The sequence below is a fragment of the Pezoporus occidentalis genome, unplaced genomic scaffold (assembly GCF_034315485.1).
Source record: "Pezoporus occidentalis ecotype Australia unplaced genomic scaffold, CSIRO_AGI_Poc_V1 ctg134, whole genome shotgun sequence".
In the NCBI taxonomy this organism is placed as follows: Eukaryota; Metazoa; Chordata; class Aves; order Psittaciformes; family Psittacidae; genus Pezoporus; species Pezoporus occidentalis.
The window spans coordinates 1941033-1966177 of NW_026913146.1; the positions used below are offsets into that span (position 1 = coordinate 1941033).

The 25145-nt window shown below is 39.3% G+C and overlaps 1 long non-coding RNA gene across 1 annotated transcript; it reads right to left on the reverse strand.

The window, feature by feature from the left end:
* Positions 1-3626: 3626 nt before the first annotated feature.
* LOC134158790 (uncharacterized) lies at positions 3627-24675 on the reverse strand. The gene is made up of 3 exons (XR_009962915.1): positions 24227-24675; positions 9334-9672; positions 3627-5605 (listed from the first exon to the last, which is right to left on the reverse strand). It is a non-coding gene; the product is annotated as an uncharacterized LOC134158790 (long non-coding RNA).
* Between the last annotated feature and the right edge of the window lie 470 nt (positions 24676-25145).

A 25145-nucleotide genomic window follows, 5' to 3' on the forward strand; every position in this document is an offset into this window, starting at 1 on the left:
TTTAAGGTCCTTTAAACATCCATTCCAACCTAAACCATTCTATGGTTCTATGATACTATGATTCTATGATTGATTTGATGATTCTGTGATTTATTCATAGAAACAGCCACATGCAGAAGATTTTGAACAAGTTTTATGGTATGGAATAAAGAAATAAATTTCTTTCTAATGAAACAAAATATTTGCTTTATGTGGAAAAACTTTATCAGTTTCAACTCCTTAGTCAGTATTAGAAATTTGCATATACTTCATTGAACTCTCTTTGAGGTGATTGCAATTGATATTTTCTCTGCAATTTCAGATGACAGCAAAATACAATTTTTCAAATACTCACCAATAAAATGGGATCCTAGAAATAGTGGTGAGAAAATTTTTAAACCACAAACCTAGTAAGTTGCTGAAAACTCTTAAAATGCAAATAAACCAATTTCACTGAATACATTGCGAACAGGAAAGTAGAGTATGCATACTCTAGAATGTAGAATGTAGAGTGAGGTTTTAGGTAACTTTTCCTTTTCTTATGCAACTTATAATGTAATGCCTAAGTATTATGAGAAATTGGAACTTCCTTGAAATATCCTCAGTTCTTTTGAAGTCAGCTTGCAATTTCCTTTAGAAATAGGGTATAACCTTAATTGTGTTTTAATATATTTTTAAGGTTGATATTTTTTGTGCTTTACCATGCCCCTGATTCAAGGAAGTGCTAATCAAGCATATGTTTTCATGCTTTCCCAAACAGAGATATTTTTGAACTGCAAACTATAAACTCAATTCCACATATTAAATTGAATATTTTCGTTGGTTTTTTCCATTCTCTGTGCCTTAATTGGCTTTTTCAGGCAAAATCCTGAAGATTCCTATAACTACAGTAATTAGGAATACTTATAATTTATGTTTTAAGTATTTTAATTTCTTCCCAATTTGAATATCATTATTTTGAGACTGACAAGTAAAATAGGTCATCTCATATTTCACAAGAAAGCCTGAATAACCATAGTCAAGTTAACTGTCGCCAATTAATTCAGCAGATGTGTCTCTGGATTTTATAATTCAGTCATTAATTGTAACAAAACTTTTATGATCCATTTGGTCAACAACTATGAGTTAATGACAACCACAAGGTAGGGCAGGTATTCAAGTCCATGAGGTCATGGACTTACTCAAGTCCATGAGTCCCTTTTCTTCTGAACCTGTTTACATTTTGTTCTTCAACAAGCCAAAACACATTGATTGCAAGGAAGTGTTGTACTAGGCTCAACTCAGAAAAACTATGACTAGAAACAGTGCTAAAAATTATCACTAAAAAGGTTCCTTTTTTTCCCTACCTGGTAGATGGAGACCCTAGCATCCTAATCCAGAAAGCATATTTGCCTGATGTGGCAATCCAGCCAGACTAGATATTTGAATTATACTGTATCATTTCATTCTGAGGTTATTTAACCCTTCCTTGACATTGCTTTGGTCAATTTTGAAACTAAGTACTTGTTTCAAAATAAAAAGCTGCACTGTTTTATTTTGCTTCTGCAGATTTCTAAGTAAATACTGCAACTCTCAGGATAATTTTAGGTTTAAAATGTTTGCCAAAAAGAAATAGAAAAATAAAAAAATAAAGAAAAAGGAAAAGAAAATCCTACTAAACCAGTAATAAATTTGAGCGCTCTCTTCTTGTAGTCTTTATGGACTGTAGTTCAGGCAGACCAAGTCATTCCCAGCCCCTGTAGGCATCATGCTGTCCAATACTTCCCACTATTGACCTGTGATGCAAGTGCCAAATAACCTTGTCTGGTGTTATTTGGGCTGTATTTTTCCATGATGGATAACAAGCCAAGGCAAACACTTTATATGACTATGCATAATTTTTGTGCTTCAACTGCTAATCTATGATCAATATGAGTAAAAAAAAAACAACAAGTGAGGATTGTAAACCTCCTCATGTTTTAAAATAAAATCTTGGACTTTGTCAGTGGCCTTCTTGAGGTGGAGGAACTGCCCCCAAAAACAACCTTCTGAAAAAATCCTAGTGGGCACAGCAACAGAGAAGCGGGAAAGGTCATTAAAGATTATGCGTAGTTGTAAAAGGGGCAGGACCTGAAATTCACTGGCACACTTGATTCTTGTATTTCTATATCATTTGAGTGCTTGAACCTGCAGCCTTAAAAAATCTGTTAAGGAAGGCCTGTGTGCATAGGCTGGTATGTGTGTTTCAGTATTAATTAGAAAAACCATCTTTAAAGAGAGATCAAGAATATAAGGCTGCATAAACTCAGGAAATAACAACAGTAAGAGAATTATGTAAAATTGATATGAACAAAACAAACAGGATGGCTCTGCTCATTTAATCATCTTAGTTTTAGAGAGGTTTAATTGTTAAATAGGTTGTGCAAAATAAGAGTCTTTCTTAATTTTGCAGCTGTTTCACTACAAATTAGCATTAAACATATACAAAATAATAAAGCTTAGGTAAAATATGGTACAGCAAGTCTTTTCCTAGAAAAAATGGACTTATTCTGAGTCCACCCATTCATTAGCTGAACTATATACAAAGCATGACAAATAATTTGACTTTTAATTATTAAGTTACCTGCAGAGACTGTATTTTACTTATATTTACTTTTACTATATTTTTAGTATACTTTACTTTGTAAAGAAATTCTTTTAACTTGAAGCGTTTATACCCTAATTATAATTCAACTCAGATTTAGATCTTGTTTAGATTTTGTAATAGTCTGAATTAGAGCTAGCTTATTAACAGTCAAATATGAACTAGAGCAATATTACTATTGGCATTTGAAAAATCAGAATGACATTTATATATTTTTTATATACATATTTATATATATATTAAGAAGGCTAATGCTCTGATAATGTTCTGAACTTCCTGAAGTTCATTCTGATTCTTCCCCTACTCCACTCCAGTTCCTGCCAGTGCCAGGATACTGGTGATAGAGTGAACCTTTGTTTAACCTGAAACCAGGATGTTACAGTCTTGGTTTTACTGTATGAGTCTCCTGCTCTTTTAAAGTCTAATTTAAATGCATATATGTAATAAGGCATTGTAGATGGCCAGATAAGTAGCTGAGGCAGATAGGAAAAGTAGACATAACCTGTGCATGTCTTTGGTACCCAGTTCTTGCCAGAGCATTTAGAATTTATTTATAACGTCTGCATAACTTTTAGGGGTCTGAGGTGGGGGCTAGGTAGCAGTTGAGTGTGGGGTTTCGGCCACCAGAACCTGAGAATTTTTTTAGATAACTGCCTATTTTTTCTCTGATTTATTTCTCATGCTCATACAGAGAGCTAGAACTACTTCATTCTCCTTAGGCTGATATTTTCTGGAAGGTCACTATAATTGCCCTCCCTTGACTTGTAACACCAATAACCTTGTTATTTATCTTACAGTTTTCCACCTTCTAGCTCAAGCAAATTTAGCAAAAACAGAGGCACAGTAAGCCCACCTCCCTACACTGGTGCACCCCCAATGACATCTCGCTTGCTGGCCAGCACATCCCCCATGAACACATTAGTGCATTGCAAAGGCCACAGAATCTGCTTTAAATGGTAAAAAAACTCCTCAGACCACTTTAGGTGCTTGACCCAGTCTTCTAATAACACATGAAAGAGAGTTCGCTGGCTACAGACCTTTGCAATGGCTGCCTGAGACATTCAGGAGTCTGAGTGTTGACACAGGGTGGTTTTTTTGCTATCCTATTAGCATGTCTGTCCTTTCATAACATTTTATATTACTTCTCAAATGAGCCATAAGTTCAGGACAGGTCACATCTTGTTTAATACACACTGAAACTAGAATAAATTAAAACAGATACCTACTCTATTCTAGACTAAGATTAAGATCTGTTTTTAAAATACAGTCATTGGTATTTTGATGGGACATTGTTCCAGAACATTTAATCTGTATAGTTCCTTCAGAAAACAATATTTCTGAATGCTTAACAAAACATTCCTGGAACAAGAAGTCATTCTGCATTTCATCCTTCCAGCCTCAGAAATCAACTCTTCTTGATGTATGTGTGTTTTATTTTGTTTGGTTCTTTGTTTCTCTTAGTTTAGAGATCAAAAAGTGAATCTGTACTGTAAAAATAAGGCCTGTGGGGCCGGAAGCTAAAAAAAAAGAGAGAGGATGGGAAACATTTCATCATATATAGGTTGCATCTAACAGCTTTATTAATAGTGTGTTTCAGATGCTTTGAATTAAAACTTAATATAAAGAAGGTTGAATGAGTGCCAAAATCAACTGTATTGTTGGATAAATGGTATCATAGCACCCAAGTTCTGATTTATTCTGACATAAAATTGCTTGCCTGCAATTAGAGGTTCATTATTCTACTCTAAGACATAAGTAAACACTGATAATAAGGATTTAAATTACCATAATGGTTTGTATAAATTCTGTGATCAATTTTTATTCTCCTACTTTTATGCTTCTAACAGCCATTACATGGTCATATTAATATTGATAATTGCTACAGGCATACATTAAACACTCTATTTTTGTCTCATCCCAGTATTTGCCTGAACATACACACAGCCTGTCTTTCACAGTCTGCTCCACCATTTTCTTATTGCATGTTTTTTTCTTGTTGTGTCTATCCATCTCTCTTCCTTTTCCACTAAGTCACTCTCACTTCTCCTGTAGCTAACATATATTTCTACAGAGAAAAACATAAGTGGGGAAGGAAAGGAGGAGCTAGAGACCCCTGGAGAAAAAGACACTGATTTTGCAAGTGCAGGGGTGGTGACATAGCTGCTGGAACACATTGGCCAAGAACACTGCAACATCTTCTTACCCACTTCTCCCATATTATCATACCTCAGTAACCTCAAAAGTTTTCACTCTTTCTAAAAATTTCCATTTGGGCTCTGACTGAAGGTGAAATGTCCTGGAAGGTTTGAGTAAAAGAAGGTGGTAGCTTTTTATGTGGACTCCGTGTAACAAAACCATGCTTTCCCAAAACTAATTTTAAAGTAAGTGCCAAAAGACTTAAACTCTTCCTATTGTCTGATTTTGCTCTGATTTTTCACTTTAAAGAGAGAAATAAACACAAAAGTAAATCTAGAAATACTACTTAAGCAAAGGAGCAATGTGTAAATTATTTACCCAATTAAGAAATCAAGCAGCAGAAAATGCCAAAGGTTGCAATCATAACCTTAATTCAATTAATATTTTTTTCTGTCCATAGCTGTTGTTTATTTGGTCAAAATAAATGATGCTGCTCTCTACCCCATGTTTACAGGGCTAACTGTGCCACAAGTCACATGGGATGACTGCTTAGAAATGGTCCCCTTCCTTTGCATTGCCAAGAGCATCATCCCGTCTTTGTCCATAACACAGGTTAATATTATGTGTATTAATATGCCAGTATAATACTGATGCAACGGAATATAAAACCTTATAAAATGTAATATATATGTATAAAATTTAGAATTTAATAAATAATATAGGACTTTACCTACTCTTTGTTAAACATCACAATGTGATTGTTAGTAAGAATTGTTACAATGTTCACCTTTGTAGGTGCAATCCTTGCTAAAAATGTTCTTCAGTGCAGAGAGATCACATATCTCAGCATTTGCTTGATGCAGTTTTCTGTATGTAATACGTATTCATACTGATTGAAAACACTTATCTCCTCTAAATTATAAATCCATGAAATAAAGAGCAGTGATGGACTGTACGTTGCCTGTCTTCCCAAAATGCATTTTACCTGTGCAAGGGATATAGTGTTTTAATTGCCAGCTCAAGAGCTAAGAAGTCAAGAAGTGTCACAATTGGTTTGTCCATATAACCTTTAATCTCTTGTGCATATTCTCAAGTATGTAACAATATGCATTATTTAATTAAATGAGCACACACTCATTTGTCCTCAGGAAAAGTAATGAATGCAAAATATTTAATACTCATGCAGAATCCAATTAATTTCTGAATGCAATTTGTCTTCATATTTCAGAGGATTTATAAAGTTGGCCTAGTTAATGATGGTAATCCAGTAGCACTACTCTGACTTCACTCTGATATTTAAAACAGCAACTTCTTCATGTTAAAAGAAACTTCTTATTTTTCTTTTTCTCCTTGGGAATGTATGCAATTTGCATTAGATCATAACTGGATATTTGTGAGTCCCAGTTAATTTGTCTTATCTGTGGCCTTCAGGGAAAAAAAATGGGGTTAATCAAATGATTTAGCATCATCTAAACAAGAACTAAGTAACCATGCCCATATTATTCTTATGAGCACTTCAGTTAACCCCAGTGAGACTACTCATCCAAATCAAATGAACAGGATCAAGCTTTCTGATCACTAACTAGTTTGTGTGATGTCAAAATGAATGTCCATATAGTGTGCATATTAAAAATGGAGCTAAGGATGGAATTTTGATTCTGGGGATCATTTTTATAATTTAAATGACTGACAACTCATAAAATGCAAAGGTTGTTTCTAATAATGTAATCTAGCAGTTCACATAATTCAAAACCACATTTGCCTGTTAACTGCTAGGTGAATTTTAGCACTTTGACCCAAGGAACGTCCTTTGATTACTCTACAGCACCTAACACACAGGGTTGCAACCTCAAAGGCACTCAGTGGCAGTAGTTTTGCCATTAATCACAGAGAGAGATAATCTGCAATGAACCAACTGGAGCAGTAAGACCCGGGAGGGAGTTACAGCAGAATTCACTAAGCCCTGAAAATTCAAAACTAAACTGAGACTTTGTCCTTTATTCATCAGATATCACAAGTTTTTGCAACAGAACTTACATAACCTGCAGCAGATGCTGTAATACATAAACGAATTGAATTGATCTAAGAGTTGATGTGAACTGTGAATGTCTTTACTTCCATGCATTTGTTTTTATTCCTAAAAAAGAATTAACTTTTTTGGTGGTGGCTGGTGGGGAAGCAGAGTTTTACAGGAGTTCAGTGTCACAAATACATTTTCTACCATGTGCACATGTTTACCCCTCAGGCAGAAAAAAGTGCATATTCAAATTGGTGTGGTTATTTAAATGAAGTCTCAACCACATATTTGCAGAAATAGTCTGTCTACAAAATTGTATTAAAAAAAAAAAAAAAAAAAAAAAAGGTCCATCATCCCAGCCAAAGCAAGCACAAGAGTCTTCTAGAAGAAATTCTGCATAAATCTCTGGTTTGTTTGGAAGCTATTTTAATCTGGTTTTGTAATTATCTTCCTTTTCTCCTAGTCTACGTGTCAGTTCATATCCAGTGGGCCAAATTACATATAAGATCAAAAATCAGGTTCCACTAACTTTGTGTTTCCTTAAACCCAAGGAGGCAGTACAGAGAATCAGATTTCACAGAGGACACGTCAGGAGAAGGAGCTGTAAATGCCAGTGCACATTGCCCATGGCTCAGTGTTTCTTCTCCTGTTAAAACCGTCCCCTTAGACAGTAGTGGTAGTTTTGCATCTCAGTGCTCATCAGCCTCCACAGAAGGAATGCTGCTGCACTGAACAACAAGCTTAGTGCTCTCAGAGGGATCGGCGGCATGTGGGCTCACAGGACAGGAGAGGAGGGCGATGCTGAGCAGCTGACAATCCAGGCATTGGCAGGTCACCGTGGACTTCACATGGTCATTTTCCTGCCTTCTCTTCATTATCCCGAGAACTAAAACCTTAGCCAAATGTTTCCCAGAGTTTGAATTTGGGATTTTATGGTCCACAGCCTGAAAGAGCTCCAGGGACAGCAGTCTTATGCATCATTTCCTTTTCTCTATCCTCTTTAATAAATGACAAATAAAATGGTGAATTACAGGTTTAAGCAGCTGATTGTGGGTTCTGCCAAGAGTCCTGAGACCTATTGAAGCCCAGGGAAGGGGTTTCACATATGGCTTTGGAAAAACCCTTGTCTTTGCCTGGCCTCACCTGTTACCATTTTTCTGACAGAGTATCTCCCACCTTTCGAGAGCCCCAGTCCTCCTGGTTGGCAGCAGGAATAATTGCAGCCTCTGGAAACCACTAGAGCAGTTCCTGTTTGGATCTTTTTGGACTGCTGTCAGGCAGTGCACCCTCTCTGTTCTGCCTGCATTTCAGTGCCCTGTGTAAACTCCTGCCCTTGCAAGGAGGAAGCACTTCTCCTACGATGGGTTCTGTGGCAGGAGAGCTCTAGATGCCTATGTCTGAGTGCATGTTGGTGCCTGAGCCCCACAGAGACGCTCAGCTGCCAAAGGAAGATGGTCATTCAGAGCTGTCTTCATACTTTGTTCCAAACTCTGTATCCATCAGACTCTCACTGCAAAGATCTATTTGCCAACTACAAAATGGAAGACTGAATTTCAAAACCAGAAATTTTGGAAGGTCTTACATCTAAGTGCAAAGAACTGGCTGAATGTTAACCTTGGACCAGGACTGGGTAAAAGCAATTAGAAAACTGCCTTCCCTATACTTCACCTAATGCCCCCCAAATACAGAAGTAGAAGGGTAGCCTATATGCCTGACAGCACAACTGTTCACAGAGCTGTGTTGGGACCTGGCTCCAAAGGGATGAGCCTGGGGATCTCTGCAAAAGTCCACTCCAACTAATGCCCAGAGCAGCCCAGTACCAACATAACTGTAGGGATGCAAACAATTAGAAGAGGGCAGAAACACCTGAGACCATCATTGTCACCAGGGAAAAAGGCTGTGCACCTCAGCTTGAATTATCCACAAGCTGAGCTGGAAAGACCAAAGGGGAAAAGTGAACGAAGGTTGCAAAGGAATGTTAAGCAGTAAGATATCCCACCCCAGCTCTGCTACAAGCATTTGTTTCAAACAGCTGTTTCCTATAAAGCTGACTTGAAAATTGGTATCTTCCTACTTCTGAGAGAATTTGTTCACTTCATCTTTTTACTGGCAAAAGCACTGTTATTGCTTTTCATTCCTGCCAGCCCTGCAGAGCCATGTCAGTGCTGTGGAGGTGAACTGGAGTCTATTTTGGCATGAAGCAGAAAGAACACAGCTTGATCTCAGATCCCAGGGTGAATTTTCAGTGCTGGCAGTCAAGAAAGTCGTGGTTTTATTTGTAAATTAAAAGAGAGGTCAACAGGAAAGTCATTTGGGAAAAGAAATTGAAAAAAGCAAATATGGAACCCTACCATGCCATTTATACTCCTTTATAGGTGAGAGCACAGTTTACATAATGTAATTTGAGTTATAAATAATATTATTGTTTGTTTCAGCCAAAAAGCTGTAGCTCATTTAATTAAGAGAATGGATGTGTTTGTGTTGTGTTACTCATTACTTTATTGTAAAGTATGTTTGTAATAATAACCTATGGAAAAGTTACTGCAGTGGCAGGAGAAAGGATAGTAAAAGAACTTACACAATTTCCAGTAAGAGAAAAACCTGAGGATTATCAGATCACTTTGTTCCTGTAAATCATGTAGCTGAAAAATAGAAAAAGAAGTAAGGGAAGAAATGTGAATTGGCATATTTGACTTTGGAGTCCAAAGTTAAAAAGAGACCATTTGCACACATAAGCCTGGGAGAGAGGCTTAGTCATTTCCTAAATCTGTTCAACACTCACGGTGTCCCATTGCCTTGGCTGGTGTGCAGTGCATACTCAGCGGTAAACCATATAATATCTATCAATCTTAAATGCTCGCCTATTTCAAGCACCATTGGTGCAGAATTGCTATGTCATGTCAAACAGAAATGTTCACTGCAAAAGAGAAAAAAAACATGCTTTTTCAAAGACTGTAAATGGAAACACCACACAAAAACACAGATGCAGCAAAAAAAAAATGTCGCACCATCCAGAAATCTAAGATGGCAACAGAGGAAGATTTGTAGAACTTCTTTGAGCCAAGTAAATACTGACATTTAATTTTCATGGTTTGTGTGACCTTCCATCCCCCACCCCAAAAGAACATAAAAAAATGAGGTTTAAAAAAAACCCAAAACATTAGGCAGTATAAAACAATACTTCATAATTTCAGATTGCTGTATATGGAACAGATTGTTCCCATCAGGAGTAAGGCAAGTCAAGGAAAGGTAAAGAAGAAACACATTCTTGTGTGCCAAGGTGAATGAAGCAAGGGGCTGTGATTTGGTTTTTAATGAATGGATCCACCCAATGACAGTAGCACATGTAGCAGGATGTTATAAGCTGTTTCCATGGCTCCCTAATGTGGCTGCTGTTTTGTGCAGGGAAGAGGCAGGGGATAGGAGACTGAGAGGGTTGTCCCCCTCAGATTCAAAGACCAAAGTCCAAGCTCTGAGCTGTACTGGTGCCAAAGGCCATTTTCAATAAATCCAGTTATAAATAGAAACTCATCTGTTGAAGCCAGGAACTCCAAGGCATCCGAATGCGATGCTAGCCACATCACCCCCCTGGCTGTCACTAGTTATAGAAAACACTATACTATGGTCATGCTTTCTTGGAAAACCACGTAGGCAGACCTTTGACTCATATCAATACAGGGGACCTGGGTTTACATTAGCAGGGACAAGTGATGTTACAGATATATCCCAGTGATAGCTGATCACAAGGGTCTCAAGGTAATATAAGAAAATCAAACTCAAAGCAGCTAGGCTATTTCCATTGCTTAAACTAAAGTAAATCTATAAACCTAGCACTTCAAAAGTAATATAGATTGTTTGGCCACATATTTCAGTTATCTGCGGACCATAACAAGCAATTCCCGGTCTTGGAGCTCGCAAACTTGTGGTGGATCAATAAGCCAGACAAAAACCAAGTCCAGCCGGTACCAAAACTGAAAACAAAAAGGGCACCCTCTCCACAAAAGAGAGCCACAGAGGTATCAGTGCTTTGGAAAAAGGGCTAGAGATGTCAGGAAGCTACAACACTGCTCACATACTCTATGACAAACTGTGCAGCACAGGGTCACAACTTATATTATCCCTACACTGAGCAAAGGGGCAGTGAAAAACGGGTGCAGTAAACACCTTAAAGAAACTTTGGAATGATAATGAAGGTGTAAATTGTCACACAACTTCTAAGGCAGGCATGCTCAAAAGAGCAGACTTTGGCCTCTTCAGGAACCTGCTTAGTAAGGTTCCATGGGATATAGCCCTATAGGGCAGGGGGGCCCAAGACTCTTGGTTGATATTCAAGGATCACCTGCTACAAGCTCAGGAGTGTTGCATCCCAACCAGAAGGAAGTGCAGCAGGAGGGCCAGGAGACCTCCTTGGATGGATAAGGAGCTCCTGAGGAAAATTCAAATGAAAAAAGAGGCTTATAATAAGTGGAAGCAAGGACAGGTGGCATGGGAGGAGTACAGGGATGTTGTCTGGGAAGCTAGGGATCAGGTTAGGAAAGCTAAGGCCCAGTTAGAATTAAACTTAGCTAGAGGTATTAAGGATAACAGGAAGGGATTCTACAGGTACATAGCAAATAAAAAACAGACTAGAGAGAATGTAGGCCCCCTCCAGAAGCTCTCAAGAGAACTGGCTACACGGGATTTGGAGAAGGCTGAGGTTCTGAATGACTTCTTTGCCTCGGTCTTCACTGGCAAAGGCTCTGACTGCACCACCCAAGTCTTGGAAGGCAGATGCAGGGACTGTGAGAATGAAGACCTTGCACCCACTGTAGGAGAGGATCTGGTTCAAGACCATCTTAAAGATCTGAACGTGCACAAGTCCATGGGACCTCATGAAATCCATCTGCGAGTCCTGAAGGAGCTGGCAAATGAAGTTGCGAAGCTGCTGGCCATCATATTTGAGAAATCATGACAGTCAGGTGAAGTTCCTGATGACTGGAAAAAGGGAAATATAACCCCCATTTTCAAGAAGGGGAAAATGGATGACCCAGGGAATTACAGACCAGTCAGTCTCACCTCTGTGCCTGGCAAAATCTTGGAGCAGATTCTCCTGGAAGGCATGCTAAGGCACATGAAAATCAACAAGGTGCTTGGTGACAGCCAGCATGGCTTCACTAAGGGGAAATCCTGCCTGACCAATTTGGTGGCCTTCTATGATGGGGCTACAGAACTGATGGACAGGGGTAGAGCAGTTGATGTCATCTACCTGGACTTGTGCAAAGCGTTCGACACTGTCCCACACAACATCCTTGTCTCTAAATTGGAGAGACATCAATTTGATGGATGGACCACTCGGTGGATAAAGAACTGGCTGGATGGCCGCACACAAAGAGTTGTGGTCAATGGCTCAGTGTCCGGCTGGAGACCAGTAACGAGCGGTGTCCCTCAGGGATTGGTGTTGGGACACTGGTGTTGTTCAACATCTTCGTCTCTGACATGGACAGTGGGATTGAGTGCGCCCTCAGCAAGTTTGCCAATGACACCAAGCTGTGTGGTTCGGTTGATACCCGGGAGGGAAGGAATGCCATCCAGAGGGACCTTGACACGCTTGTGATGTGGGCTGATGCCAACCTCATGAAGTTTAACCATGCCAAGTGCAAGGTCCTGCACCTGGGTGGGAGCAATCCCAGGCACAGCTACAGGTTGGGCAGAGAAGAGATTCAGAGCAGCCCTGCGGAGAAGGACTTGGGGGTGTTGGTGGATGAGAAAATGAACATGAGCCGGCTGCAGTGTGTGCTCACAGCCCAGAAAGCCAACCGTATCCTGGGCTGCATCAAAAGGAGCGTGACCAGCAGGTTGAAGGAGGTGATCCTGCCCCTCTACTCTGCTCTTGTGAGACCTCACCTGGAGTATTGTGTGCAGTTCTGGTGTCCTCAACATAAAAAGGACATGGAACTGTTGGAACAAGTCCAGAGAAGGGCCATGAGGATGATCAGGGGACTGGAGCACCTCCCGTATGAAGACAGGCTGAGAAAGTTGGGGCTGTTCAGCCTGGAGAAGAGAAGGCTGGGTGGAGACCTCATAGCAGCCTTCCAGTATCTGAAGGGGGCCTATAGGGATGCTGTGAAGGGACTCTTCATTAGGGACTGTAGTGACAGGACAAGGGGTAACGGGTTAAAACTTAAACAGGGGAAGTTTAGATTGGGTGTAAGGAGGAAATTCTTTCCTGTTAGGGTGGTGAGGCACTGGAATGGGTTGCCAAGGGAGGTTGTGAATACTCCATCCCTGGCAGTATTCAAGACCAGGTTGGACGAGGCCTTGGGTGATATGGTTTATTGTGAGGTGTCCCTTCCCATGGCAGGGTGGTTGGAACTTGATGATTTTAAGGTCTTTCCAACCCTAACTGATTCTATGATCCTATGCTCCAGAGGAGTTTCACCAGTCCCAAGTGAATCATCCTTCCTCCCTGGAGCAGCAGCATCTTTTGCACTGATGGGCAATCATGGCAAGGAAATAAAAATCAGAGGTTAAATATAGGTCCTGGCACAGCGTGCCTGTGAGGGAGACCACTTGCCCTGGTGGAGTGTTGGCTGAACTCCCTTCTAGTCCCTGGGGCTCTCAGCCTCAACCCCCACCAGGAAGAGGCCTCCCATCCTGGGGAACACTGAGCCAGGGTGGTAGCTTCACCCAGTAGCACTGAGACCCCAAGGCTGGGAACAGGGGTGCCCATGCGCCCCACTACAGCCAGGGTTGCCTGGGACCAGGGCTTGTCACCAATGCTCAGCAACATCAGGGACCATTCCTTCTGTCACTGTGCTTCATCCCTTACCCCAAATATAAACAACCCTCAAAAAAAAGTGAAAACCATGGAAATGGGAAACTAGTGGGGAAAAGGTGCTGTAATAAAAATAAATGACACCTGAGGTGGATGCACTTCATCAGTAGATTTCCACATCAGAGTTTTAAACATCTTCAACAGAGAAATATGTTAGTTCATAAGAAAAAACACACTTCCTTCTGATAAAATGCACACAAGATGATTGACAATGAGGATTTGGGGTTTCGGGGCTTCAGGGCTTTAATTGAATCTTTGCCTTTGCTACCAAAAATATTCACAATATATTTGAGGGCTTTGCTTTTCTGTACCACAGAGAGAAGACCTTCGTGAACCATTTAATTTTGGAATAGCATGAATTCTCAGGACCAAGGAAGGGAGCATGCCAAGGTAATAAATCGTTCACTGCTCAGCAGAGGAAGAATCTGGGGACTCCAGCATGGTAACAGAGACTTTATAGAATACAGCAGGAGGCTTAACCTTTTAACTTGACTGAAGTTGGCAATTTCTGAGAGCCCGTGAGAGGTACCTAAGAAAAACAAGGCTTTTGTCAGTAGGATCTAATTCACTGCAGGGAATCCTTACTCATTCAAAATTCATCAGAAGTCTGTAAGTTTAAAATAGTTGAAATCTGCGGTATAATAAGCCAGTAATAAATGTGACCAAATCAGATTAAGCAGAAAAAATAAAACTCATAACTTCCAGAGAAACAGTGCAGTTTAAAACAAGTAAAATCAAAGCATAACATAAAGATCACAACAGTGGTAGGGATGGTCAACACATATTTATTTTTGGGCCAAAAGTTGGTGATTATTTCTTCTACAGAATATGCAAACTCTCACTTGTCCTGAATGATGAGTGCAAAAATTATACACATGATACTGTTCTGGTCTGCAATAATTGATCTTTTCTACTCAGCATCCAACTAGCTTAGATTTCCACAGGCATTCTAAACAAACTATTGTATTTTTGACAAGTTCACATGGGCCCACCTCTCAGGCCTGTTAAGTCCTTTTGGATGGCATCCCTTCCCTCCCTCAACCACACCACACACCTTAGTGTGTTGCTGGCAAACTTGCAGTTGTATGTTTGGAAAAGTGTATTGTGTCTATAGTCTAAGAATACCCTTTGAGAGATTTATACTCAAATTGCATTGGTTGACTGGAGCCACTCTAACATTTAAAGGCAGGAAAGGGAGTAGATGAGCCATCTGTGGCCTGAAACAGTTTGGTAGGATGGATATCAATCTTTCCAGGTCAAAAAACAACAAACAAACTTACTACAAGAGTGGAGATTGTGCATTTAACATAAAAAGAAAAAAAAGCATTTAATTAAATTGTACCTATTTTATACTTTGTTATATTTCCCTCTGTCATTTGTTATTAACTGCAGACTGCATCAAATTTCTTTATCAAACAATAAGTGATAACAGTTCGGGTCCTTTTAAAGCCACAAGGTAAATGGGATTGCTACTGCAACAGCAGGTGGGACAAGTCTGGGGAAGGAAAAGTAAAATGTGTTGGAATCTGCTCAGGGTTTTGGAACATTGGCATTCCTCAACAACAAGGTGAAAATAAATAATTTTAGCCTTGCAGAAGTTACCAAACATATATTTCTTGACATTATGCTTTTTTGTTCTCTAAATTCAGACATGTAGGTGTGAAAATTCACACAAGTGAGTTTCCAGGGTTGAAATAACATCACTTTCTGGGTGTCGAAGGAGAAATTGCATTATTTAAGCGTGAAAAACAATATACACCTGAAGACAGAAATTTCAGCAATTTGATGATGGTACCATATTAATCCTGATCTGTGTCTGTTGGCATGTGTTTCTCAGGAAAAGTGAAGACAGTGTAACAAGGGACATACTTCTAGTCTTACCCCTGCTAATTCACTCCACCACACCTAAAGAATAATTTCTCTGAGCCCATTCCAAACAAATCTTTTTATGCCTACTCTATTTAGGAGAGGCAGGTGAACCCCTGCAGTTCCCCTAAGATTAAAAGTACTGTTTGTATTTTAGAAAAAAAGAGCAATATTAAATTATGCTATTTTAACACAGTTGTGGACATAGGTCTATTGGGCTAGCCCAAGATTCAGTGTCTATTCTCTCATAAGAAGAGGTGTTAGACCATGGCAAAGTCTTCTGAGGGGAAGCACCTCTCTGTTGTCCTGACACTGATGTTGAGGGGGGGTAGTGCTGAGGTATAAAAGAAGTGCCAAGTGTTGGTCATTTTTTGTGCAAAGTGCAGAGCTTTCTGCTGTGAAGTGTAGAAACTAATTGCTATTGATGAAACCGGATAACACTTCACAGGTTTCACAGTGTCCTGGGTTCAGCAGTTGCAGTCATTTTTCTCCTTGGTAGCTGGTGCAGTGCTATGGTTTCAACTTTCAGCCTGGGAACAGCGCTGATAACACAGATGGTTTCAGTTACTGTTCAGTAATGTTTACTCTGACCAAGGACTTTCTGAGTCTCATGCTCTGCAAGGGAGGAGGGGAAGCCGGGAGGAAGCAGGGACAGGATTCCTGACCGAAACTGACCAAAGAGGTATTCCGTGCCACAGCACATCATGCCCAGTATATAAACTGGGGGCAGTTACCCAGAAGGGCCAGATCACTGCTCGGTCAGGCTGGGTATTGGTCGGTGGGTGGTGAGCAGTTGTATTCTCTTCCCTTGTTATTTCCCTTATCATTATTATTGGTGGCAGCAGCAGTGGTTTGTGTTATACCTGAGTTACTGGACTGTTCTTATCTCAACCTGTGGGAGTTACATTCTTTTGATTCTCCTCCCCATCCCTCTGGGAGCTGGGAGAAGAAGCAGAGGGGGAGGGAGTGAGTGAGCAGCTGCTCAGTTCTGAGTTATTGGCTGGGCTTAAACCATGACACAAAGGAAGCTGATTCTGTGGCGATCACGTAATTCCATTAAGTTTCATTATTTTTGTGATGTTCTGTATAAGAAATCTGTAGGCGTAAAGCCTCACTTTTTCCAGGTGCATTATGGTTTATCTTTGTATACTGGTTTTAGACAAACACAAATGCATATATCAGTTTGCATCCAGGTAAGATGCTATTTTTAAAAACACCCAGTGTAATTTCTTCCTTTCTTCAGAAAATAGTGGAGATCTTAAAACATCCAGTTCACTGACAAATCGGGTAGTTGTTCAGTCCAAGTATGGTTAAGTAGACTTGGGAGAAGAAACAACCATATTGCATACTAGCAACTTAGTAGAGCTGTCAGCTTTGTCTCCATCTCTTCCTCCTCTGGATGGTCCCAATGGACTAGATATGGAAAGGAGGGAAGCTTGTAGCCCCGGAGCTGTGCACAGTTCCCAAGTTCTTACGAGATGTTCCTGTGCTTAAGGTACAGCAAGGTACAGCACATAACCAACACATTAAAGACTTTGGTATGTGTCTCCCAAGAAAGTTGGTCAGCAGTGATAAAAGATCCTATGGAGACAACTTTATGTGGCAAAGCAGAATACTTCTCAAGTTCTTCATCAGTCTTTCCAGGTAATGGGAGAAAATGGGTGTTCACCATCTACAATTAAGATCTGGGAAGAGGCAATATGGTTGCTTAATATCAAAAAAAGGCCAAAGCAGATGTGATCACTTACTTCTCCTTCCAGAAGTAAATTCTGACATGAATTGTTATGTAAAATACAAGAAATATCCATCAACAAAAGCTTAATTGCAGGAGGCATAGCAACCCACTGGATATTATGAGGAACTTGCTTTAGGCACTGCCTAAGTGTTTTAAAATTGATGCATATGAACAGGTAACATGCCAAGGATTTTGGTCAAGCTGGAGTCAAAGGTACATCAACCCAAATGATCTTTATTACGATATAAGTAATGTTAGATAGGCTAAGGATCAGGCCTCCAAAGGAAAAATGTCAAAATGAAATTCAATGCAGGAAATGCAGGAGAAGGACTGAAAGGGAAAAGCACAACAAACAACCAGTGACTTTGTAAATACAGTTGCATTTTGTTCATTCAAAAGAAGAGCAGCCAATCTAAGTAAAGACAAATTGAAGGGACACATATTAATGGATAAAATTCAGGATGAAAATAAAAGCAGAATGATAATGGAGAAAAAACAGTCATGCACCTAAAAGTGGACTACAAAATCATTCAGGAGAAAACCTACTTCCAACATTAACTGAGTTTACATGATTCTACTGTATACCTTATGGTGAACAATAGCATTTTAGCAAGATCTCAGGCCATCAGCAGGAGGTGGCCCAAGAGGGACAGGAGAGTCTCCCAGACTAGTAGGGAGTATAAGTATCTACACTGACATTTTGGAGGATCTCAGTAATGCATTTGTCACTATTTTTGCCATAGTGAGTTTGGAAGTTATCTAAAATTCCATTTTGAGTCAATAATGATGACATAATGACAATAATGCCCAGTAACAATAATTTACACAGCATCAAGTTATGCTGCTTTTTGCTATATTGTGTGTCAAAGCATTCTTGAAACACAATTTGGAACTGATAGATGCTTACCTAATATTCATGTGTATTTCTGCTGATGCCATCCAGAGGGACTTTGAGACACTTGAGAGGTGGGCCAATGCCAACCTTATGAAGTTCAACAAGGCTAATTACAAGGTCCTACAAATGGGTCGGGACACCACCTACAGGTTGGGCAGAGAAGAGATTCAGAGCAGCCCTACAGAGAAGGACATGGAGGTTGTTGGTTGATAGAAAATGAATATGAGCCAGCAGTGTGTGCTCGCAGCCCAAAAAGGCAGCCCAGAAAGCCAACCATATCCTGGGCTGCATCAAAAGGAACGTGACCAGCAGGTCGAGGAGGTGATCCTGTCCCTCTATTCTGCTCTTGTGAGGCCTCACTTGGAGTATTGTGTGCAGTTCTGGTGTCCTCAACATAAAAAGGACATGGAATTGTTGGAACAAGTCCAGAGAAGGGCCACAAGGATGATCAGGGGACTGGAGCACCTCCTGTATGAAGACAGGCTGAGAAAGTTGGGGCTGTTCAGCCTGGAGAAGAGAAGGCTGCGTGGAGACCTCATAGCAGCCTTCCAGTATCTGAAGGGGGCCTATTGGGATGCTGGGGAGGGACTCTTCATTAGGGACTGTAGTGATAGGACAAGGGGTAGTGGGTTAAAACTTAAACAGGGGAAGTTTAGACCGGATATGAGGAAGAAGTTCTTTACTGTAAGGGTGGTGAGGCACTGGAATGGGTTGCCCAAAGAAGTGTTAAATGCTCCATCCCTGGCAGTGTTGAAGAAGTTGGACAGAGCTTTGGGTGACATGGTTTAGCGTGAGGTGTCCCTGCCCAATGCAGTGGGGTTGGAAATAGATGATCTTAAGGTCCTTTTCAACCCTGACGATTCTGTGATTCTGTGATTCTATGAAATGTTTGCCGTATCTTAGAAGCAGCATATCTGCAATGTGATGCAAGGGTTGCTATGGTGACTTCACATCTCTTATTTAATCATGTACCTGAGTAAATACACATTATATCAATCTCTGTTAGAGGTGCTATTAGTAAAGTTATGTCAGCATTTCTATCAAAAATACTTGTTTTCCTGTTGCAACTTAACCAAAAGACAAAGAAAGCTATTCCTAGACCAAACTCACAAAAGTCTTTGCAATCTTCTAGTGTATTTTTTTCATAGCTTTAATCACTTTCTCAAGCCCTCTGTTATAAAAATGAAGTAAAAAATCTGGATTTATTTCTATTCTTGAGTAGCTAGTCACTTTGACTAAGACAATTATAGAACTTTTCAGTTAGAAACATCTTTAGAAAGATTTCAGAGTTAGCTTTTATTTCACTGTTCCAGTCTGTGCCAGTGGGCACTCAGTCGGGAGTTAATTGCATTACTTCTCTTATAGCCCTTCTCTACTGCCAGAGTGGCATAAAGACACTTTTGTGTAAAGGAGAACCTTAGACTGTTAGTTCTTGTATTCAGTGATTCAATTTTACTAAATGTCATGAGAAATTTAATTTGTAAACTCCAGTGCATTCTTCTTGAGCAATTATTTGAGTCACTCCCCAGGATAACGCATAAGGAGGGAGTGTGTTGCTGGAAGTAATCAAATACTTTTATCTTTTTGGCACCTATTTATTTTTCTAATCAATTACTTTGAAAAAGAGTAGGTAACTTTCTGAGAATATGTTTCTCTGTGAGCTCCCCTGTGTATGTCAGGATAACTCTTGCATTATGCAGTTGTATAAATTTGTCAGTTGACCTGATTAAATGTTTTCCTTCTGTGAGTTGTTTTTTCTTTTTAACTAAAATGACATTTGTAGGAAATATCTATCTTTGGCAAAATCCCTTAGATAATTATATTTTTGAAACAAAACTGATGCAAAAGAATTTCTAAATATATACATTTTTACTCAAAATTTGGGTTTTTAAGGACCTGGGTGAAAAAGTCACAATTTACAGAAAATTATGCTGGAACTTGCATATATGCTTGCATGTTGACCTTGTGAAGACTAAACCTTTAAGTGGAACAATTTCTTCTGTGCTTCATGTCAGCTAGTAAGAGTGGACACTCATTACTAAATTGGCTGAACAGTGTGGCTGAACAAACACATCTTTCCCGAAAGTGAGGAAGAACATGGTTGGATAGAGTAACTCAAACATATCCTAAATGTACATTAATAACTGGTAATGAGAAGGGAAGGCTATTTTTTGAGAATTTACTCCTACAGTAAGAAAGAGAGAGATGTGATGTGTTTCAGATGCTGCCTTGGCATAAACTATAGAGGGTGAGGTTTTACATGACATAAATCAAGGCCTTCATGTTAAACGGAGTCAAAGAGATCACTGAAATAATTTTGAAGGTGTTTGAGGGGCTGACTCCAATTTTAAGTACTACAGTGTTTGGATTACTGCCTAAATTGCTGCTCAGTTTCTGCAGCACCACATAGGACATAGCTAAAGCTCAAAAAAGTCAAGTAGTATAGCTCTAGAAGATGAGAAATAGATCATGCACTTTCAGCCTTCTGCTGTCAGGCCTTCTTTCCAAACCCAAGCCAGCACTGAAGGATTAGGGTCACAAGAAGCAACAGTAAAAATATTAGAAAACAGTGTCCAGTAATGTAAGCAAACAAACAATAGAACATAATGAATTCTGCATGTCTTGTGGCACCCACCTACAACTAAAATATGACTAGAGTACAAACCTATCCATTGTTCAAAAGAATTATCACCATGAAGCAGTAGTAATACATCTTTTTTTTCCCATTAAGATCCTATATGCATATTTTCCATACCAGTTGTCTTCAGTCATATACATCAATGTGCAAAGAAATCTTTCTAAAACAGCGAGTCAGCATATTCTATCTATCTGTTTTCTTCACTTATATGGAAAAAATTGAGCAAAGAGGACTGGAATGAGAGGTCTAAGTTCTGCATTTAAGGGTCTTTATTGGAAAACATTTTTCAGACCCCGAAGGTGAATACCTATGTAATATCAGCAAAGCATGGCAGCTCTGTCAATCTCACTCATAATAAGGCACACGAGTTTTTCAGATATATGGATCTTAGAAGGTAGTAGCTGAGCTATCTTGAAAAAAGCAGCTGAAAACAGTAAGATACACCAGCGTGATGTGTTTAGAACAACTGCCCTTCATCCCTTAGGAGGTTAGCGCCCACATGTTGAAACAGTTGACACTTTGATTTCTCTATGGATAGTACCAACCAGAATGCTTTCAAAGTATATAACCCTGAGATGACAAATGTGTGGACTAGAAGACCTACAAGAAATGGGAAAAATCTTGATCCATGCTTAAAAAGTTGAACAAATGTGATACTATTTGTTGTATGCGCAATTGTATGAGACACAATAGATCATTCTGAAGTTAACTGTACATTTTCACTGTTTTTGTTTTGTGATAAATTTAGCTCTTCTTAGTGAAACTCACTGGTAGCTAAGACTTCTTGCTGTTACTTTTTTTCTTTTCTGATCAAAAATCTATGATGTAAATCTGGAAATATGATCTTGGGTGTTACAACTTTACCAAAATTCTTATGAACCACCAGTAAGCCACAGATTCCAGACCTTGAAAGTCATGCAACAGACACCCTTAGTACATAATTTGACATTATTTTAGTCTATTGGTGTAAATATCAACACCAGAAAGCAAAAATTCAGAACCATGGTATGATAAGTTTCATTGCTAAAATATCATAGTGTTATCCAAGTGTGTAAAGTTCAAAGGAGGGGAAGATTCATCACCTTGTCAATATTGTGAATTTCACTTTCAAATCATGGAAGGACCATCCTTGTGTTACATGTCAGATGCTAGACCATATGATAGCTAAAGAGTTCAGAGTTTGAAGAAAGTAATTAAAAAATTATGTTATCAAGGAATGGGTTAAGAATTTTTAAGAATATTACATTGAGGTCAGATGTCTGCATGAACTGAATTTCATAAAATCATTGTGAAATAGGGAGGAAACTATTGAAAAATGTCTCGTATGTCACTGCCACTGGTGAGTGTTACAAGTAGTAGTAGTCTAGATTAACATCAGGTCTTAGAATCACAGAATCATAGTTAGGGTTGGAAAGGACCTTAAGGTCATCCAGTTCCGACCACCCTATCATTGGCAGGGACACCTCACACTAAACCATGTCACCCAAGGCTTGTCCAACCTCTCCTTCAACACTGCCAGGGATGGAGCATTCACAACCTCCCTGGGCAACCTATTCCAGTGCCTCACCACCCTAACAGGAAAGAATTTCTTCCTTATATCCAATCTAAACTTCCCCTGTTTTAGTTTTAACCCATTACCCCTTGTCCTGTCACTACAGTCCCTAATGAAGAGTCCCTCCCCAGCATCCCTATAGGCCCCCTTCAGATACTGGAAGCCTGCTATGAGGTCTCCACGCAGCCTTCTCTTCTCCAGGCTGAATACCCCCAACTTTCTCAGCTTATCTTCATATGGGAGGTGCTCCAGCCCCTGATCATCCTCATGGCCCTCCGCTGGACTTGTTCCAACAGTCTTGATGATTTGGATTTCATAACACTATGGTCAGTTTCTCTATGCACTGATATATATGGTAGAGTTATCCCATTTTACATCAAGATAAAGTTTGCTTCAAAGTAAAAAAACAATTCATAACATTACAACAAAAAGCATAACAGATTCCTGCTTATCTAGCAATCTATGACCTTAATTTACAGAGCACTTCTGATTCCTAATATAGCTCATTTTCTCCTTTTTTTCTTTAATTAATCCAGCCATTAGATCTGAAAATTTAAAATTCATGTTTCAGAAATTAGTGTTAAAGACACTGAATTGGAGGATAAAAGACAAGGTAAGTTAATAAGAGTCAGATAACTCCACTATGAAAACAAAGACTGATATTTAAGGAATTGCCCTTTGCTCCTCAAGCTCACTACAGGTCTTGGTAGGAAGTATGAGTTCACCCTTCTGCTTTCAAACCAGATTAGTGAGCAATGTGACTATTGTAACTGAGATGAGCAAAATTTCTGGATGCTGCAGGAATATGATTTTTTAGTATTTTTTTTCCTTTTACAGTGAAATAAATAAGAGATAAAGTTACTCAAATGGATCTTCCTTTGCCAGTAATAAGAATTTATCTTGAATAAGTAGCTCAGGGTTCAGTCCATGTTTTTACTTTATGGTTTATTGCCTACAGATACCTATGTAAGTGAAAACACAAAGCAAATGAAATGGCTGATGGACATTTTCAGTTTTGTTGGAATGAGGTGTCACAGAACTCACACATCTTAAAAGCATGACTCATCTTGTGCTTTTTGGCTTCTGTTTTACTATGGAAAACATTCTTTTCTGCTCTCAGAAAGTTTGGTTTCGTGGCACTTATAGTTAAATAGTTCAGATCTTCCTCCATGCGAGAGAAACACGTGACCAACTTCATGCAGGAGTAGATTAGACATTGGATCATGTCCTTTCTGAAAACCTACATTGTTTGTCAGTGGTGGAGGAGAAGAGCACCTCAGCCATGGCCCACTGATGACCTGCCTTGTGTCACTCCCAATTCCTCTTTTTTTTTTTGAGCTAGAATGATTGCAGAAACATCTCCAAGTGAGAAGGAGCACTTTGAGAAATTCCTTCAGCTAATTAAAGTTAGGTGTTGACAGGCTGAAGGGATTCCAATCCAGACATTGGCAGAAGAAAGGTTAAAACACAGCCCAGAATGGAAGTGTGAAGTTTGACTGGCTCAGGAGACACAAACTTTCCCCTCTAGGTCAAAAGACTGAACTTAGCAATTGAAAAATCTCTGTTGTCACTGTTGCAGTTCAGGATGCTCCAAAAAATTTAGCTGTAGCTAGTTCAGCTTCACATGTAATAAAACCCTTGTAATCATTTCAGTTGTTCACAGTTTAACGTGAATAAGAACCAGATCTGAAACAAGTCGTATATCTTGAATTGGCCTGATATTAGCTATACAGTAATTCTTGTTTCCCTCTTGCCTAAGTGGTGAAGCTAGAGTAGTCTGATCTTTCATATCAAGCCAAATATGGATAAGAAAGAGCTCTACACACAAACACTTCTAGAAATAGTAATATATTAATTTGCAAATAGAAATGTCACTGAATAGTACACACGGACATTGCATCTGTACAAGAATATGGAAGTTTTCCACTTTCATATTGAAGTATGACTATAGAAAGTAATTTTCTCACTTACCACATAGCACTGCTTGCAATAGCAAAACAAACTTTATCTTCTGAGTCTCCTTGTTTTGCTGGAATGGAGGTGGGGAGAAATTCAGCTCAGTTCATCAACATGTTTAAATAGTGCCTTTGAGAAAGGATTCAGAAGCAAATATGTACTGTTGCACTGGGCAGCTGCTCTTGCGGGTTTCCCGTTAAATAAACATCTATTGCAAGGTACGTCTCGTAATGAGGTTGTTTTCTCTAGACTTTTTCTAGGGTCATGGTCATCACCTGGGAATTGTGGTTTTCAGATTTACGAAATTACTAATCAATATTTGTGTAGAATTACACAACGGTATAAGAAACAATAGTGGTGTATGAATGTGCAGCACCTAAAAGTAAAATGCTAATTTCCTGTGAGAACTGATTTCCAGATTTTACTTCAATCTGTTCTTAGCAGGTTCAAGTAGTTTAAGTGAAAAAACTTATGCTAAATATTTTTTAACATTTGCAAAAAAAAAAAAAAATACTTGTATATGTAACTCCTGTTACTTTCAATAGGCATGAGCAATGTGGAGAAGCATGAGCCTTTGCAGGAATGGTCACTGCTCACTGAAGTGCGCTCACACTTGTCTCTGCTGTTCAGCCTGCTGAACCAGGAAAATACTTTTACGGATAGGATTTGATTTAAAGAAATACTAATGGCTTAGTGGAAGTGAAGAACACTTATTCTTTAGTACTTCATTTTTTTTTATTTATTCTTTTTTTAAGGTAATATACTAAGAGAATTTTTTCTCATTAGCTACCATTTTAGCCAGAATGGTAAGTATATTATTTTTCAGCTTCAGAAAGACAAAAATCTCCAATTTGAACTTCTTTTCTGAGTGCTTTTACAACTGTACAGAGTTACAACAGCATCTCAGCTACTGCCAAGACTGTACTCACTTCGG